Here is a 19,104-nt window from a genome sequence, read left to right on the forward strand (position 1 = left end):
TATTTTGCATTGAATTTGTAGATTGCTTTTGGCAGTATGGTCATTTTCACAATATTGATTCTGCCCATCCATGAGAATGGGATGTGCTTCTATTTGTTTGTGTCATCTATGATTTCTTTCAGCAGTGTTTTGTAGTTTTCCTTGTAGAGATCTTTCAATTCCTTGGTTAGGTATATTCCTAAGTATTTTATTTTATTTTTTTGCAGCTATTGTAAAAGTGGTTGAGTTCTTGATTTGATTCTCAGCTTGGTCACCGTTTGTGTATAGAAGAGCTACTGATTTGTGTACATTAATCTTGTATCCAGAAACTTTGCTGAATTCTTTTATCAGTTCTATACATCTGACAAAGGACTAATATCCAGAATCTACAAAGAACTCAAATAAATCAGTAAGAAAAAAAAATCCCATCAAAAAGTTTTATATATATATATATATATATATATATATATATATATATATATGATAGAATACTACTCAGTTGTAAAAAGGAATGAATTAACAGCATTTGCAGTGACCTGGATGAGATTGGAGACTATTATTGTAAGTGAAATAACTCAAGAATGGAAAAGCAAACATTGTATGTTCTCACTGATATGTGGGAGCTAAGCCATTAGGACACAAAGGCATAAGGATGATACAATGGACTTTGGGGACTTGGGGGGAAGAGTGGGAGCGGGCAAGGGATAAAAGACTACAAATATGGTGCAGTGTATACTGCTTGGGTGAAGGGTGCACCAAAATCTCACAAATCACCACTAAAGCATTTACTCATGTAACCAAATACCACCTGTATCTTAATAACTTTTGGAAAAAAAAAAAGAAAAAGAAAAACCAGTCAGTCCCTAGCTCATAGTTTCCACTTCTTTGGAACTGTGCCTGGACATTTTGAGCTTGTAGTTGCATTATATCTTTTCGTTGCCCACTTAACTTCTCCCCTGTTACAAGTTAGTAAAGTATTTCTGAGGCAAAGCCAAAAAACAAAAGAATCCTAACAACATGTAATGTAGTCGCCATGACCTCACTGTTGCAAATTTTCACATTTCTGTCCTGAAGTCTCTTTCAAATCTCAGGTCGAATTTATTCTGAATATTCTCTTGTAAAGGATAAAAGTTCTTTTAGATAATGACGGTGGAAAGTTCATTTCCAAGGCAGGTAAATTGTTCCACTAGATCATAAGCTCCTGGAAGGTATAGTTGTGCTTTGTATGACTTTGTCTCCTTGGTGCTTAGCACCAGGCATGTTACATAATAAATTTTAGGGACTGGAGATGAGATTTTGGTTAATGTGATGATTTAATGGCCTGGATACTCAATTCATGTCATTCCTGTCTTCGCTACCTTCTTAAGATCTTCCTAAGGAAGCTAAATTTATAATGATAGTAACAAAATAGGAATTTAAAGTACGACAAAAGCAAGCAACTAATTTTGATTTAGGACTTTGATAAAATTGGGTAGAATACATGGCTTAGGTTTGAGTATGAAGTGGGGACCTCACCTCCTCAGTACTCACTAACCTGAATCTTAGGACCATAATGCCTGGGCATGCCTGTGAAGAAACAAAGAGCAGATAAAGTGGCTCAACCCATCAAGGGATCTGGGAACATTTCCCAGCCAGCCCTCAGACTAGAAGAGTAGAAAAGGGAGGCTAATAAGGATGGCTGATGTCCCTGTAGCACCAGGACCTACCTGGGTCTGAGGCAGACAGGAAAGGGAGCACTGCACCTGGGTGCTGACTTTTAGAGTGAGATGACCCTGCCCACTGGAAAAAAGTGGCCCCAGTGAATGTCCTGATCAACCAAGACTAGATCAACAATTCCTCCTCCTTTACAGGAGGGCTAATAAGAGCTGAACAGGAACAAAGATGGTGGAGTCCCCTCCTCCATGGTGAGCACTCAATATGCATTTGTTAAAAAAATGAATGAAAAGAGGCAGTGTTGCTAGGGAGTTGTTACTATGTGAAATACCATTTGCATGCAAATTTTACATTATTAGCAACCAAGAGCCTCTAGCAAGAAGGCTGATGGAAGGGTCAATGTGTTGCTTTTCTGAGTAAGATCTGGATGGAGAGGAAAGCCACTGGCATTCTGCAGAAGCCTGACAGAGAAGCTTGGCTTTAGCTATGTTAAGTTTCAGACTATGGTATCTGGTAGATGAGATCTGGAGGCACTATAGGAACAGAGATGAATTTCAGGTGAAAGTTCAGAATATTGAATTTTCTTTTCTCTTCCCCAATCCAGTCCCCCATTCCTCACAAATGTACAAAAGGAAATATGGGCACTAGCTCCTATAAGATACCAAATTGAGCCAGAGCTAGCTGTGATGTTTGGCTTCCACATCTGAAAACTTATAGAAACTGGAGACAAATCAGGAAATAATATGCAAATGATTACAAAGTTGGGAAGTACTTGGAGTAGAAGTTATGCCATCCAAAGGAGAGGGTGGGATTGCTCTATCTATTTGGGAAAGACTTTATCTCAGCTAAAATAGTAGAGGGTAGGTGTGAGAGTTGCATCAAGATAAATTTCAGATTAGAAGAACTTTCTGATGGAAGGAGGATAAAAAAATTGGGAAATTCATCTGCATATCCATAGCCTAGTGTATCTGGTGCCTGTGAGATGATAAGAAATGTTTTCTGAGTGAATGATCAGGTCATGGAATTGTTGTTCTTGAGGATTTTTATGACCAGTACACGTTGCTTTGTATTTTGGATGTTTAGGAATAATTAAAATTACCAGATGATTTCCTACATCCTTTCCAGCTCCTGAATTCCACAAATGACCAAAACTGGTTCATTATTTACTCCAAGGGACTTCTAAAGTGTGTCTGGAGGGCACAGGTAATCTCACCTTTGCAGCACAAATCCACATTCACACTCTGATTTTCCTCCAGAAACATTCAGACTTTCATCTCTATTGGAGAATTGCTGTCATTGTTTCCTTTCTATAGCACCATTATTTATTCCAATTGCTGAGGCTGTGTTACTCTGTCCCTCAGATACACATCACTGCAAGTTATACATGTGCTTCAAGAAGGGAAGAATGAACCTCTAAGCTGTAGTCAAATTGGTTTCCTAAATGATGCTGCACGTTTTAACTGAAGTTTGTGTAGTATTCTAGTGGAAAAATAGGTGGGGGGTAGAGGGAAGGTTTCCTTTGGTTTTCAGGCTGTTAACTGTAATTAGCCTGGTTTCTGAGATGTAATTATCTTGCAATCTCAAAGCAAACACGCTGGAGGAAATTGCACTGTTAAAGACAGCATGGCATTAAAAATAAATTATTACCCCAGTGCTTTGTTTTTGCTGCTTATGCCTTGTGATTTGTCAGGGTTTCTGATAGCAAGCACTTGCTTAGGGGTGGGGCTGTGCAGTCATGTTACCACTGTTTGTACCACAGGGATGGGAGGCTTCATTTGCTTTGTTGTAATAATGGTGTGAACTTATCACTATGGAAGTGAAGGCTGGTGTTGCCCTGTCCATACCCTCCTTATCCATTCCCATCAACAAAATGGCTCTTGAGGTCAAGGAAAGAGACCATTGTAGGTCTTCTTTAGCAGTGGATGACGATGGATGAGTAGAGTCAGGCATCATTATTCAAAGCTCAGGTAATTCAAACTATCTGCAAAGAAAAATTCAAATTGCTTGAGGATGACTGAGAGGAAACAAGAAAAATCCCTACTATTTTAGGAACAAACAATGAAGGATCATGAATCATCATCACTGGCCAGACACAGAGGCTGGAAAGACTGTGGGGCTTGGCATCAGAGATCTGTGGGTTTGAACATATAATTGTGCAAGTTGTACACTTCACAAAGCCTCCCCACTGAGGAGACAAGTGGAGGCTGACATTTACCAGTGCCCCTGATCTAGCTGTGTGCTCATGGGGCTGCATTCACTCTGAGGAAGGGCAAATCTTTTTAATGGTCTCCTTTATAGGAATGGTTAAAAAATTTATCTGGTGAGAATATAATACAAAGATGTCATAAAGGCCACTATTTTTGGTCTGTGTGACCTTGGTCAAATTGCTTATTCTTTCTGAGACTCAGTTTTCTCGTATATAAAAAGAAGGATGATAATCATAACAATAATAATAACTCCCATGATTATTTTGAAGACTTACAACTGAATCTGAAAAGCATTCAGAATCAAAAAAGCATATGCTCAATTGATAGCGGAAGTTGTGATGATAACAATGATTGTGACCAGGACAATCATTATCATCAAGTATTCACCTGGATTTGAGCCTGCACCAAACCCTGAGCCAACGATGGGGGCCTGAAAGGCATGAGAGCTTGTCTCCCTCTCTTACAGAGCTGACAGTTTGGTTGGAAGGACAAGACACAAACAGCAATAGGTAATTAATTGTACCATGTTCTGTGTGAGTTCTGTAAAGTAAAAATTCCACAGCTCTTGTAGCAATTTATCTTGGCTGTTAATTCAGTTGGTGGAACTGGCTTTTTTTTTTTTTTTTTTTTTTTTTGCATATCAGAAGGGAAAATGGGGGAAGACCCTATAGAATTTGGAGTTTAGACTGTGATAGTACACATAGGGAGGAGATGGCAATAGTGAGGTACAGGAGGATGGAAGAGAAATGTGGGAGCTATTAATAATCCAAAGAAAGCTTTGACTAGCTAGAAATATTTTCTTTTCTTTCAATGAGCTAAGCTTATTTGTGTTAGAAATAATTTGAATAACTGAAATCCACAGCTTTTTATTGCAAAACCTCATTTTATTCCCCATGTCTATTTTTCCCTTGTTAAATTCTGTCCATACCTCTGATGTTTCACTAAATGAATTATGAAATGGAAGGCCAATTAAGTCTACCCAGACTTATATCTCACCATCAGTAATATAAAGTTAAATTTGCTCAGAGCTATTAATGGTGAGTTATTAACAAAACATACAAATCCCTCCCCAGTTTTATAATCTTCAATACTGGAATAAAACATGTGCCCAAAGATCATTTCCTTGGTTGCCTTAACTCAGAGAGTGGCTTTACCAGCATTGGCTCAATGAATGGTTTATTTGATTCTTAAAGAATAAAGTGTAAGGGGAAAGTTCACAATTTTCCTGTCAAACAAAGCCATGTCAGTATTTAATATGGTTTGAAAACAATTTGTTCATGTCCAACCTAAAATTTTTCCCTTCCTCCCTCCCTCCCTCTCTCCCTCCCTCCCCCTCCTCCTCTCTCCTCCACTCCCCCCTTCCTCCTCTTCCTTCCTTCCTTCCTTGTAACTACTTAGAAAATTCTTTGTTAATAAAAAAGTCCTTATTTATTTAACAAATGTCAACTAATAAAAAATTTACTTATGCAAAAATGTGAGCCACAGTGCAAACTAAAATCCGTTCTTCCAAGATGTTAGAAGGAATAGCCATGAAGATTTCCATTCATGGCAAGTTAACACAATTACCCTGAAAGGCCTCTTCTGACACAACAATAACAACAACAAAATAAAAACCTAGAATGTTGAAGGAAATGAACAATATTTTATTATTTATATTTAAATATAAATTTTATTGTGTATATTTAAGGTATTAAAAATAATGTTATTAGATACATATGTATAGGAAACCAGTTACTATAGTGGAACAAGTTAACATGTCCATGATCTCACATAGTTACCCATTTTAAACATCATTTTAAATATATGGCAGAATTTCCAGGAATTTAGGAAAGGAAAGATCCAGGGATCCAAATATGAAGAGGAAGCTGAAAACTAGAGTAGTAAGGAGGCACTCACTGCTGCAGACCTGAGGGGGTTCCAGTGTTAGTTAAGCAGGTGACTTCAGTTAAGAACCGCAAGGAATAGGAGTTGAGATTTTGGGCATTCCTGCAGCAGGATGTTAGAACTGAGATCCTCTCCTGACCATAACACTCTCAATGGGCTGTATCCTCAGTGAAATGGTGTCTAAAAACATCAACCTACTGGTAAAAAAAAAACCAAACCAAACCAAACCAAAACAAAAACCCTATAAGGGTACTTGGAGTCTAATGAGAATTCATAAGCACCTTCCTGTTATACTTGTATGATCTGGGAAATCCAACTGAAGAAGTTAATATGGAATTGATACCAGACTAGCAAAACCTAGGGGTCACCTCTGTGGAAGGACATGCTTTAAATCCTGATCACACAGTACTCCTGCAGCTAAAGCCCTGCCAGACTCAAGATCACTATTCAAAATTACAACATTCTCAAAGAACTAATTCCCCACAGTTGAGAGTCAGCAGAAACAACAAAAGAATTAAGTCCCTAAAGCTTCAGATAACAGAAATATTAGAAACATCCTCTAAATGAAGTATGTTTAAAGTGATTAGAGATGCAAAAGAAGGATTGAAAAACATGGTAATGAAATATAGCCTATAAAATTATCAGCCAGTTTTGGAAAAGAATAAAATAGAAACTCTATTTTCTTCTTATAGAGGTTAAAACATAAAATAGTTGAAAATAAAAAAATTCAAATTATAGATTACATAGCAGATTAGGTAAAGATGAAGACTAAACAAATTAATTGAGAGGTCTTAAAAAGAGATACAAAGAATGAAAATATGAAAGAATATTAGAGTCATAAAAAGTAGAATGAAAAGGTGTAAGATAAATAAAATAGAATTTTTGTGAGGACATAATAGACATAATGGGAGAAAAGTAATATTAAAAGAGATAATGCCTTGAGAATTTTCCAAAATGTTAAGAGGCAAAATCTCAGATTCAGGAAATATGAATTCCAAACATTTTATTTTTGAGTAAGATAAAATTTACATCAGACACATCTTAATGAAACTTATGTATAGTACACACACAAATTTAGTACAAGGAGAAAATTGTAAAAGCAAATAGAAAGCAAATAGAAGATCACAGAGGAAGGAAATTAGACTGACAGCATACTTCACTACAGGGAAAATAAAAACTGGAAGACAGTGGAATAACATCTTTATTGTGCTAAAAGAAAATAATTGTCAACATGGAATTTTATATTTAGCTACATTAAAATTCTATGATAAAGGTGAATGTTGTAATAAACACTTTAGACAAAAACAGAATTTCTTGCTAAGAGATCTTTGGTGGAAGATTTTCTAAAACATAGGTACTCTACCCTGACTGTACACTGGAATCACCAGTAGATATTTGCCAAATATTGATAGTCTCAGAGATATATATTTAATTGTTCTGAGGCATAAACTGGGATTTTAAAAACATCTTAGGGTGATTCTAATGTAATGTCAAGTTTGAGAGCCATTGGTATAAAAAAGATGTACTTCATGAAGAATGACATTGAATCCAAGAAGGGGTTCTGGGGTTTAGTTTCAACCCAAAAAATTATTAAATATGTGGATAGATACAAATATTCACTGACTGAATGAATAAATAATAATAATATTGACAAAGGGAATATAAAGGTACTATAGAACTAGATTACTAGGCCAAAATAACATGTAAGAAAACAATGAGGTGTCTGAAAGTTCAAGGCATTTAAGGTCTTTTTATTATTCAGGAGGAGAGTAGATATACTGATTAACTTTGTTAAATAATTATACTCTAATTTATGGGTAATACTAAATAATAGGAATATAATATGTAATTTCTAAACTGGAAGAAGAGTTAACCTGGCAGGAGTGTGAAAGGGGGTTATAGAATGTAGGGAGGCCTTAAACAAATTTAGTTACATGTATCAGGCACATGGTGATGAGGGGTCCGCCAGAACAGGGGCAGTGGAAATAGGAGAGGGTGGCACAGTTGCAGGAGATTCTACAAATTAACAACCGATATGACCTGGTGATTAATTTGCTAAAGGAATGTAGTCAGAAGGGGCAGAGGGAGTACAATCCCACCCCAACCACAGCACCTACAATTTTCAGTCAGGGTGACAAGGAAAATGAGCACGAGAAGTTTGGAAGTCAAAAGGCTGGACAGACTGGGTGGGGAGGTGATGAAGATTTCAAACATTTGCAGGTAGCATTCAGGTGGTAATTCCAGGCAGCTGAACTGGATCCCAGGAGAGCAATGACTGTGGAAGATGAAGAGGAATCAGACCATCCATCTAGGAAGAGGATAGAGAACTCAGAAAAGAGGGTAGAGGGCTAAACATGGGTGTCCACATTTAGGGAGCATAGGGAAGAAGTTACAACAGAGAAAGAAAAAAGAGACTCACTCTGGTTTATTTAAAGAGAATAATTTGCATTTGGGTTATAATATTCAAAGCAAACCTTGAAGATGGAGAAGACATCAAACTTCCAAAGACTTAGTTTACATCACTGCTTGACTTTTTATTGGTGGATATAAGTGAGACTGCTTAGAATGTCACCACTTACACTTCTCTAACTTTTTTATAAGTAAAAAAAGAGTTTTGAACTGTTGTTAAATAGAAAAAAAAGGTTACCAGTTAAGACCTTCTTCACTATTTTCCTTATCTACTTGAAACATCATATCACTTTGTCTAGCCTCATGACGGACTTGTGGTGGATTTAAAATGGCTGAAAATTCTTTAATGGAGGTGAGGTCCATTTTCTTTACTCTTCAATCTGGGATAGTTTATGAGAGCCTTGACCAACTGAGTATGGACATAAGAGACTATGCCAGTTCTAGGCCTGGAGTTTAAGAAGACTGACATCTCCTGCCTTGGTCTTTTGGAGCCCTGAGTCACCATTCAAAAAATTCGCCAATTTTTCTGAAGATCATTGTGCTGTAAGAAACTCAGACCATATGCAGAGAACCTGGAGGATAAAGCCGTATGTAGAAACAGAGGCCAAGGAGCACAGAGGTGCCAGGTAGGTGAGTGAAGAAATGATCTTGGGAGAGTATCCTGCGACTCTGGCTTTCCTAGCTGAAAATATGTGGATCGGATATTAATAGCCCAGCTAAGCTCTTCCTGTAGTTTTCATCCACAATGCCACATAAAAACAAAATAGAAATGGTTCTTTTAGGTCATTTAATTTTGAGGTAATTTGCTACGGCAATAGCGAATCAGAACAAGACTACTTCTTTCAAAGGCTAATCACTCCAGGGATTCCAGACACCACTCCTAGGACTTCCCACCACCACTCAGCTTCCTTTGTCTTCTCTAGATTTTTATTCGTTCCTCTTCATTCTTCAAACTTTTATCCTTAGTTTACAAACACAGCTCCAAACATTTCCCCCATAGTTTTGCTTTTGTCTCAGCCTATTGGGATGTCTTTCATTCTTCTCATTTCTATTAATGCCATAATTATGAAAAGAGTAATCTTCACTCATTCACTCACTCATTCATTTGCCACTTACTCTGTGCCAGGTACTCTTCTCAGTTCTGGTGATAAATAGCCGACCAAAGTGACATGACTCCTGCTCTTCTTGGTCTTATAATGCGGTGAGGAGGTAGCAATTGTAAAATAGTAATGTGAGTGATTGCAATTATAGCTGAAATGAGTTGACAAAGGATAGGAATGTGGTTACATGAGGACATACAATGAAAGAATCTGACAGGGTATTGGGGCAGACAAATTCAAAATCAAGGTGTTGGCAGGGTGGGTTCCTCCTTGGGGGCACAGAGGGAGAATCTGCTCCATGCCTCTCTTCTAGCTTCTGGTGGTTGCTGGCAATCCTTGGCGTTTGGTGGCTTGCAGCTGCATCACTCCAATCTCTTCCTCCATCATCATGTAGGCATCTTCCCTCTGTAGGTCTGTATCTTCACGTGGTATTTTCCTCTCTGTGTGTCTGTCTCTGTGTCTCTTCTCCTGTTCTTATAAATATGCCAATCTTAATTGAACAGTATGACTTTATATTAACTAACTATATCTCTAATGACACTATTTCCGAGTCAGGTCGCATTCTTTTTTTTTTAGATGGAGTCTTGTGCTCTGTCACCCAGGCTGGAGTGCAGTGGCATGATCTCAGCTTACTGCAACCTCCACCTCCTGGGTTCAAGCAATTCTCCTGATACTCCTGCCTCAGCCACCTGAGTAGTGGGATTACAGGCACGGGCCACCATGCCTGGATGATTTTTGTATTTTTAGTAGATACAGGGTTTCACCATGTTGGCCAGGCTTGTCTCGAACTCCTGACCTCAGGTGATCTGCCTGCCTCAGCCTCCCAAAGTGCTGGGATTACAGGTGTGAGCCACCATGCCTGGCCCAAATAAGGTCACATTCTATGATTCCAAGAAGGATATGCATTTTGGGGGGACACTATTCAACCTAGTACACCATGCATCAGCAAACCCTAATGCTGTTACTTAAAAAATATGTCCAGAATCTGACAACTTCTTACCACTTCCACTGCTGCTACCCTGGTCCAAGCCACCTGAATTGTTACAATAACCTTCCTACTGGTCTCTCATTCATTTGTCTGACACACGTTTATGGAGGCACAGCAACATGAAGAATTAAGCTGGGTTTACATAAGCCTGCCCACTGCTGACCCCAGCTGTGTGGTCAAGGGAAGCCCAACTCCCTACTCTCATTCCTGACAACGTCTGAGAGATACAAAGACATGAAATCAGGTCTTTCTCCCTTCGTTGGAGAAAACAGGCTGAATTCCAATGACTAACATGAATGAATGCCAGGAGATTGGAGTTCAAACACCAATGAGGTTTGCTGTGTGGCCTTTCAGGATGCTGTGGATAAAATATATGTAAGTCTTGAGAAATCCTATTTCTATGAGCTCTGTCCCTTCCAGGGCATTTAGTTCTGGACCACAGAGTGGTATTTCTGTGTGGCTTCCCAGTGATCCTACATCTTGGAAAGAGAGAACTATTCCAGGCTGGAAGGCATTCTGGTGGGCATGGAGAGTCTTTGACCCTTTATTCAAGGCTGTTAGAAAGTTAGCTGACTATTTCATTTCATTTGCCTTTCTTGTCACTGGTAGTTCACGTTTTATTTACTAAAATCTTATTATAATAGCCTAGTAGAATGAATCAGAATTAATGAAAAATAAATTATAGACTTTTTTTTTTACTTATAATGCAGACATTTTTAAAGGAATGCAGTTTTTATTTGCAGATAACAGCAATCCACACTAACTGCTAAGTGCTTTTAAGCTGACATTCATCTAAGCCTGCTTTAATGAACAGATAACTCATTTATAATTAGCAGTGCCAATTAATTGGCATGCAAACAATTAAAGTGATTAAAGTGCTGAAGTTCTTAAGAACAGTTTTTCCTAAGTAGGTTATAGACAAACCCTCCCTGACCCTGCATCTTGTTTACATGATTAAATTGCTGAGGAAGCCTTTCTTTATAGATAGCACATGAAGAAATTTTAACTCAGCCTTGGTGAGTGATCCCTGATTTGGAATCAGTAATGGAGAATTTATTGTACTCTGATTTTCCCAAATCAACACTTTTTTTAGTGTAAATTATACAACTTTGTGGGCCTCTTACATATTACTACGCCCCTGCCACCAGCCACTGGGCTTCAGTAAACTTGAAGCTGTCAATATCCCACCTCAGTCACTTTTCTTTTCATATCTATCTCATATCCTAGAAATATGAATAGAAGCCTGTGGGGTTTTATGTATTTTTATAATTGACAAGGAAAATTATATATTTTTACAGTGTTCAACCTGATGTATTGTTATATGTATACATTGTAGGATGGCTAAATCGAGCTACTTAACACTTACATTACCTTACATACTTATTTTTTTGTGATAAGAACATTTACAGTCTACTCTCTTAGGAATTTTTAAGTCTACCATATATTTTTATTAACTGTGGTCACCATGATGTACAATAGAACTTTTGCATGTATTCCTCCTCTTTAACTGAAATTTTTTTTTTTTTTTTTTTTTTTTTTTTTTTTGTCTTGAGACAGAGTCTTGCTCTGTCGCCCAGGCTGGAGTGCAGTGGCGCAATCTCGGCTCACTGCAAGCTCCGCCTCCCGGGTTCACGCCATTCTCCTGCCTCAGCCTCTCCGAGTAGCTGGGACTACAGGCGCCCGCCACCACGCCCGGCTAATTTTTTTGTATTTTTAGTAGAGACGGGGTTTCACCATGGTCTCGATCTCCTGACCTCGTGATCCGCCCGCCTCGGCCTCCCAAAGTGCTGGGATTACAAGCGTGAGCCACCGCGCCCGGCTAACTGAAATTTTATATCCTTTGACAAACATATCCCCAATTCCCCCACCCCTAGCCTCTGGTAACCACCATTTCACTCTGTTTCTATGAGTTTCACTTTTTTCTTTTTTAAGCAATCCACATATTAGTAAGATCATATGGTATTTGTCTTTCTGTGTCTGGCCCATTTCACTTAACATAATGTCCTCCAGGTTCATCTATATTGTGGCAAATGACAAGATTTCCTTATTTTTTTAAGGCCAAATAATATTCCATTGTTTATATATGCAACAATTTCTGTGTCCATTCATTGTAGAGTTTTATTTTAAATGGCTGCAAATTCTTTGTCAGTCCTCTCATTAAGGACAAGTTCTATGTCCTTTACCCTTGAGCCAGAGTAGGCTTGTGACTTGCTTGTAACCAATAGAATGTATCATAAGTGGCACTGTATGATTTCTCAGGCTAAGCCAAAAGAGACATTGCAGCTTCTGTCTTGTCCACTGGAACACTGGCATTTTAGGCCCAGACCTGCCACATCAAACGCTGAAGCTTTCTGAGGCTGCCATGCTGTGAGGAAGCACAGGCCACGTGGAGAGGCACGTATAGTTGCTTTTGTTGACAGCCCCAGCTGGGGTCCCAGCTAGCAGTCAGCATCAACATAAGACATAAGTGAAAGGCCTGAGGGTAGTTCCAGACCCCAGCTGTTGAGTTACCTCCAGCTTTCATGTCTTCCCAGCTGAGGCACCAGACATGATGGAGCAGAGACAAGCCATCTCTCCTGTGCTGTTTCTGAATTTCTCACCCACAAAAGCTGTCAGTGTAATAAAATCGTCAGTGTTTTATGCCACTACCTTTGGTTTGTTTTGTGGCAATAGTAACTGGAAGAAGGGCTTTTTTCCTTTTCACTTTAAGATGCTGTACAATATCCATCTCCTATTTTTTCCTGTTTAACAAGCTTCTTTTGGTTTCTATTTTATCCTTGAATATCTTCTCCTACACTCTTTGCATTGGTTGGTTTTTAAAAACATTTCCCTCAAGTGCAATTGGAAGTGGGATTTGAATCCTCTTTGGAAAGTTATTAACCCATTGAGTCTTGGCTGCCATGATGGTGGGAGAATTATATCTACCTCATAGGGTTTTTGTGAGGATTGGGTGTATTGTAGGAAAGTACGTGGCATATAGCAGGCATCCATGTATGGATGGCAAAATAGACAGGCCAGACATTTCTATATCCATTTACAACTGTGGATACAGATCCATTAGGTAAATGGTAATTAATATTAGAAGTTTTTAGAGACAAGTTATGGAACTCTGAACTTCAGTTTCCCATTTTCTCAAAGCACATTGATCTAAATGAGGGTATATGGTATTCTCAGAGGAAGTTTGTGTGCATGTGTTTGTGTGCACATGCGCATATTATTTCCTCTCTGTTGGGTAAATGACTGCGTGCCCATATAGCCTATCCATCACTGCATGAAGTTGAAAACAACGGCAAACCAAACCAAATCAAAGCAAACCAACAGAAAATGACCCAAAACTCTCATAATGGTTATATTTGTCCAAGGACATTCGCAAATCATAGAGGTCAGATTATGAAGCAGAACCCACTGAATGGGCTGGTCTGTGGCATAGCCTCAAGTCTGGAGAGAAAGGTTCCACCCTTTCCTTGGCTGGAGGTACGTTTGCTTTCTGGAAAAGTACATTTGATACAGTGGAGACCTTTGACATTTTGATGGGCCAAGAACACTTTTAAAATCCGTGGATCTTCTCCCCAGAAAAATGAACATACTCATTCTCTCACAATAATTTGCACACCATTTTAGAGTATTCCTAGTTGCTATAAACAATTGAACCCTGCTAAAGAAGACAATAGGATTTAGAGTGCTTTGCCTTATAATCCAGGGGTAGTGAGTTTAGTTCTGACTAAAACAGGGAGGCTGTCATTTTTGGCTTCCCGTGTCACCTTACAAGATGGAAGCCAATTTCTGTAGAGCATCTATTGCAGATCAGGCTCTGTCCTAGGGGCTTCACATGTGTTAATTTAATCCCCAGGAAATCCAAGTAGGTAAGTGTTTTGTCTCTATTATGAGGTTGAGAGAAAAGTGATTTTTCCAAAGTCTCACAGCTAATAAGTAGTGGGGCCCAGGTTTTAGAGATGCCAACATCCAATGTTTTCCTATTACTTTCTGTTTGTGTCTGGGGTGCTGGCCGAGATTGCTCCAAACAGATCATGACTGAATAACTTGATAGTCCTGGGCTTGCTGTTTAAATTTTTCCTCTTCCCCTCCGCATCCCAGTCTACCTCTGTTCCTTTTGACTGCCAGAGGACAGTATGGGGTGAGGGTGGAGGGGATGCTTTGTTGCTGGTTAGATTTAAGAAAAACAGTAAAAGCCAATGTGAGAGTAAGGGTCCCTGAGTCTGTATGTTTGGGCTGGAATCCATTGGGCCTTTGCAGACAAGAGACAGGCTAGCATTTTATTTAGCACCTTAGCTTTACAAAGAGTTTTTCCATTCAGTAGTAAAATAAGCAGGCAAGACATTTCTATATCCATTTACAACTGTGGATACGGAAACTTTTTCAAGGAAATTGTCTTCCCAGGCCTTCCCATTCTGGTTCCAGGTCTTTTTCCATTACCTTCTAGCTGCATCCCGTGGAGAACAAGGTTAAGAAATGCCATTCTGGGAAATTAAAGCTGCAGAGTGAAATCACAATGGCTTAGAGCAGTAAGTCATAAGTCATTGTGATTGCGATATGGCTGTCCTTGCACATGTTCCAGAAAGCGGCCGTCACAAATGTAGCCAATGTAGGACAAGCAGTAATCTGGGAAATTGTAACATAAGATCGCATAATGGCAGTGGCTTTTGAATGATAAGGTAACTGATAAGGACTATTAAGCAAGGAACACAGGAAACTAAAAATCTGAAAGATTTCCTCTAACACTCCCCAAAAAGAGTGTGATCTGATTTTAGATGAATTGTACTGGTTCTTTGGACTAAAATATCCCTCCAGCAGAGAAAGGCAATTCATCAAGCAACCAGAGCTAGAAAGTAATTCTCTGAAAGAACATCCAGCTGCCCTAGCTCGTGGTCTTTGCTTACCCAGAAGAGAATCTGCAATTTGGCCATCTGAGTGCTGATGACCTGCATGGGTTCTTTTAGTGATGATCCTGCTGGGAGATAACATGGGATATTGGTTTATCAATCACTCTCTGGTGAATTCAGATTCACAATTTAATCTCTTGTTGCCTGATCATCTCTGCTGGAACTGATACAGATGCTGAACCTGCTCAGATGTTAAACAGATTTTGGGCTTTGGGTCTTCAGTTGGGTCCAACTATACTTAGGAGGCCCTCATTTGAAGAAAACAGAATCTTTCTCATTAAAAGGCCTTGGGAGCTAATAGGAACCATAATCTTGTTTTGTCCAGAAACCCAGCATGTCCATCTAGTTCTAAAGCTCCAAAGAACAGAAGTTTAAAAGAGCATAGTTGTGTGTTTGAGCAAGAATCTTGCAAAAGCATTCCTAAGTGTAGCCTCAGTGTGAGGATCTCAAACCTACTCAGGTTAGTACCCTCAAATAGAGATGGAGTGTGGTTACTACTAGCCTACTACAAGGTTAGGTGCCTTGGAGGGTCCTCTGGGCCTAGGTTATTTTGAAGTTTAGAAGAAGAAGGTTCACATGGGTAGTCTGAAGGGGCAGAGCAGCATCTCAGGAGGCAACCTGGTGGTATAGCTTGCTTTTGGGCAACAACTAGTCAAGTCCTGGGGCACATGGAGAGGATGTGAGCATGGAGGAGAAGAAAGGGAAGTTCTCATTGGTTTGGAGGCTGAGAAGGTAGTTGGTGATGATGCCAGTCAGATTTGGTTCCTGGGTTCTCTTCAGAGATCCTTCCCATGGTCCACTCACCTAGCTTTGGTAGTGTCCCTTCTCCATTATGGGAAGTTACCTGAGATAGGTTGGGTTGGGGAAGCAGATACCTAACTAGTGGAGGTAACAATCTCAGATCCCATCATGCAGAGGTCATAAAGTAGACCCAGGATCTGGCTTACTGGGGCTCATCAATCCAGACAGATGGGGAAGCAGCAGAAGCTGAATTGCCTGGCTGCTAAGGCAGCAGATTACACAGTATCCTGCTGGCATAGCAGGGTTTGGTGAACACAGGTATAGTGGGGGAGGGAGTGTCTCACCTGGTGGCTAGAATTGGGGTAAAGTAGGTCACACCTAAGTCAGAGGGTGTCTGTGTACGTGTTCTATGCTATATATCCGAATTACATGAGATAATATATAATACAATCTTTATACTACGTCTGATAAGTGCTTAACAATGACAACCACTATCATCATCATCATCATCATCATCAGCAGCAGCAGCAGCAGCATCTTGCATAGTACTTTATACCCATGTCCATGTAACATTCAGAAAGTCTAATAGTTGGTTATAGAAATGATAGTAAATTGTACTACAATTGAACTCAGTCCAGTGTTGGTCCATGGTAGAGCCTGGGCCCTCAGTGGCTTCTTAGAGCTGGAAGAGCCCATGAGGACCAAATATCATAAACTCAAGATCAGAGCCAGGCAGGTATCATGCATATGGTAATCAAGATAATGTAGAACATTAGGGAAGGTTGGAGGCTGGGGAGACCTGGAGAGCATATATGACATCAAAGGGCAGTGGCTCCTCAACTCTAGCTGATAGTTGCCATGTGAAGATGGGGACCCAGGGATTGTAGCTCTTCTGATTATTTTAGAAAGATAGAAATCTAGATTTTAAGGTAAAATTTTACAGTTTAAAAAATATTACAAAACAAACAAAACATATGTGTATGCTGAATGGGACTTGTTAGCTGTCAGTCTGTGACACTCTTCTCTGAAGCAGGAATCCCCTTGAAGGCCCTCCTACCCTGGGGTCATCCAGCTAAAACTTCATGGGATGATCTGATTGTTCTTTGTAAATCTTACCTTTCTGGCAGTATTATAAGTCACCAGAGTTGTAAATCTGGAGCAGGGCTGGGTCAATAGGGCTGTAACTGTAGCTACTTGCTATTGCTTACCTGCTGTTTTAACAGTAATTGGATTGGACACAGATTCTTGCCCTCCACCCAACATCACTCAGCCCCCAGGTCTAAACTCACATTTGAGCAACTGGGGGAGTTAATTTTGCTCTTGTTTACATCTTGACACTGAAGCGAGGCCTTGTAAAACCTACAGAAAACAGGAGTTAATATTAAGCAGGAAACCCTGGGCAGTCCTAACGTGTAAATGCAGGACGGACCAGCTACATGGATATGCAACCCGTGCAGCTGCATGTACCTCATACTTGGTGAAATGTGCTCTCTTGCTGTCTTGAAATTCTTAATAATCTTTGAACGAGGGGGTCTGTATTCTTATTTTGTACCAGGCTCTACAAATTATGTAATTGTCCTGCATCAATGTGATCAGAGTTGAAATGAAATCATGTAAGTAGGATTTTTCAGAACCTCCTACAACTTGATTAGTTTGTGCTTTTGTGTGAGCTTAGGTAAAGCCCATGGAAGCCAGGGACTGGAAAAATGCTTTCCTGGCCATTATAAAAGATGGGGATGTTCTCCACTGCTTTGTGGTGAGTGGAGAAAGTGGGAAAGGGTCCATTTCTTGTGATGTGACCCCTTCCCGGGGCTTTTCTTCCTTGTCTCAGGTGCTGGATCAACATTAGCTGTTAGGCAAAGGAGACACAGGCAGGCATGGAATCAATTGTGGGGGTGGCTATTGTGCTGGAATTAGAGGAATCAGGAGACTAGATGATATCCCAGGGGGAAGAGAGCCAGGAGACTCAAATTTTTTTCCTGATCATTTTCAGGTCAGCAAAACCCTAGAGTAGCTGAGGAATGGGTATGTGCTGGGCATTAGCACAATTTTACTGATGCATTTTAGTTGCCTCTACAAAATCAAAACACAGAGTACCGAAAAGCTACTAAAATATCCTCATTTTGCCTCTGCAAGAGATTCATTGGTGCTGGAGTCATGATTAATTCCATTTCTATTGCTCCCTTATTCATTATACATGTGGTCTGCTGCAGAGATACCAATTGTGGGATTTTGGGTACAGTAGGAAAATCCAATAGAGCAAGCCTTAAAAATGAGGGCTTCATCTTCATGCTTTGGCTTTGGCCTTTTAGCAAAGAATTTAGTGACTGCAGCTACCGAACTTGTTCTTAGTGAAAGGAGAAGCAGAACTTGAGAGAATCTCTTGTGTTAATTCCCTCCCTAAATCACAAATAGTTGCAGATCAAGAATTTGCTCTGCAAACTTGGCAAGCTAGATAGGATGGCCAGCTAATGATGACTAGAACAACCCATCAATCTGAGGCTCAATCAATAAAAACAAGTGTTTGTTTTGAATAATCACTCCTCCCTTCCCTAAACTCAAACACTCACATTTTTGAGACTATCATTACATTAACTGTACAGATGAATTTGGGAAAGAGTTGACGTCTTTATTGTGGCAAATTCTCCTACCCATGAACATATGATGTTTCTCAGCGGATTCAATTTTTACTTTTATGTCCTTTAGTGAAAATTTATGGTCCTTTTTATTTAGTCCTGCATATTTCTTATTAACTTTGTCTCTGAGTATTTCATATTTTCAATGGTATTTTGAAAGTAATCTTTTTTCATTATATTTTCTAACTAATTAGTTCTTACTGATATATTTAAAAGCTATTTTTATATATTTATTTTGTAATTACTACTGAACTCTTATTAGTTATTATATTTTTATATATTTTTTGCTCGGTAATCATGTAATATGCAATATGTGGGATAAATGCTGCAAGAATTTCTCCAGTGTCAGTGGCAGAAATCACTAACTGATTATGTCATCTTTCCCCATCAAGGCTGGATGCAGTAAATCCTTCTCAATCTACATTCTGTTGGGGGACGATTTTCTGTGAGTCTGTTATGTTTCTACACATATTCTGAATGAGGCACTCACTGCCCATTGTGCCAAATTATCTTTTCAAAATTGTTTGTGTTGGGGCTTAGAAATCGATACCCCCAAACATGGCACTTTGACATGCTGAACTTAAGAAGCAGCCTCTATTCCCTGGG

The sequence above is a fragment of the Symphalangus syndactylus genome, chromosome 10 (genome assembly GCF_028878055.3).
Source record: "Symphalangus syndactylus isolate Jambi chromosome 10, NHGRI_mSymSyn1-v2.1_pri, whole genome shotgun sequence".
In the NCBI taxonomy this organism is placed as follows: Eukaryota; Metazoa; Chordata; class Mammalia; order Primates; family Hylobatidae; genus Symphalangus; species Symphalangus syndactylus.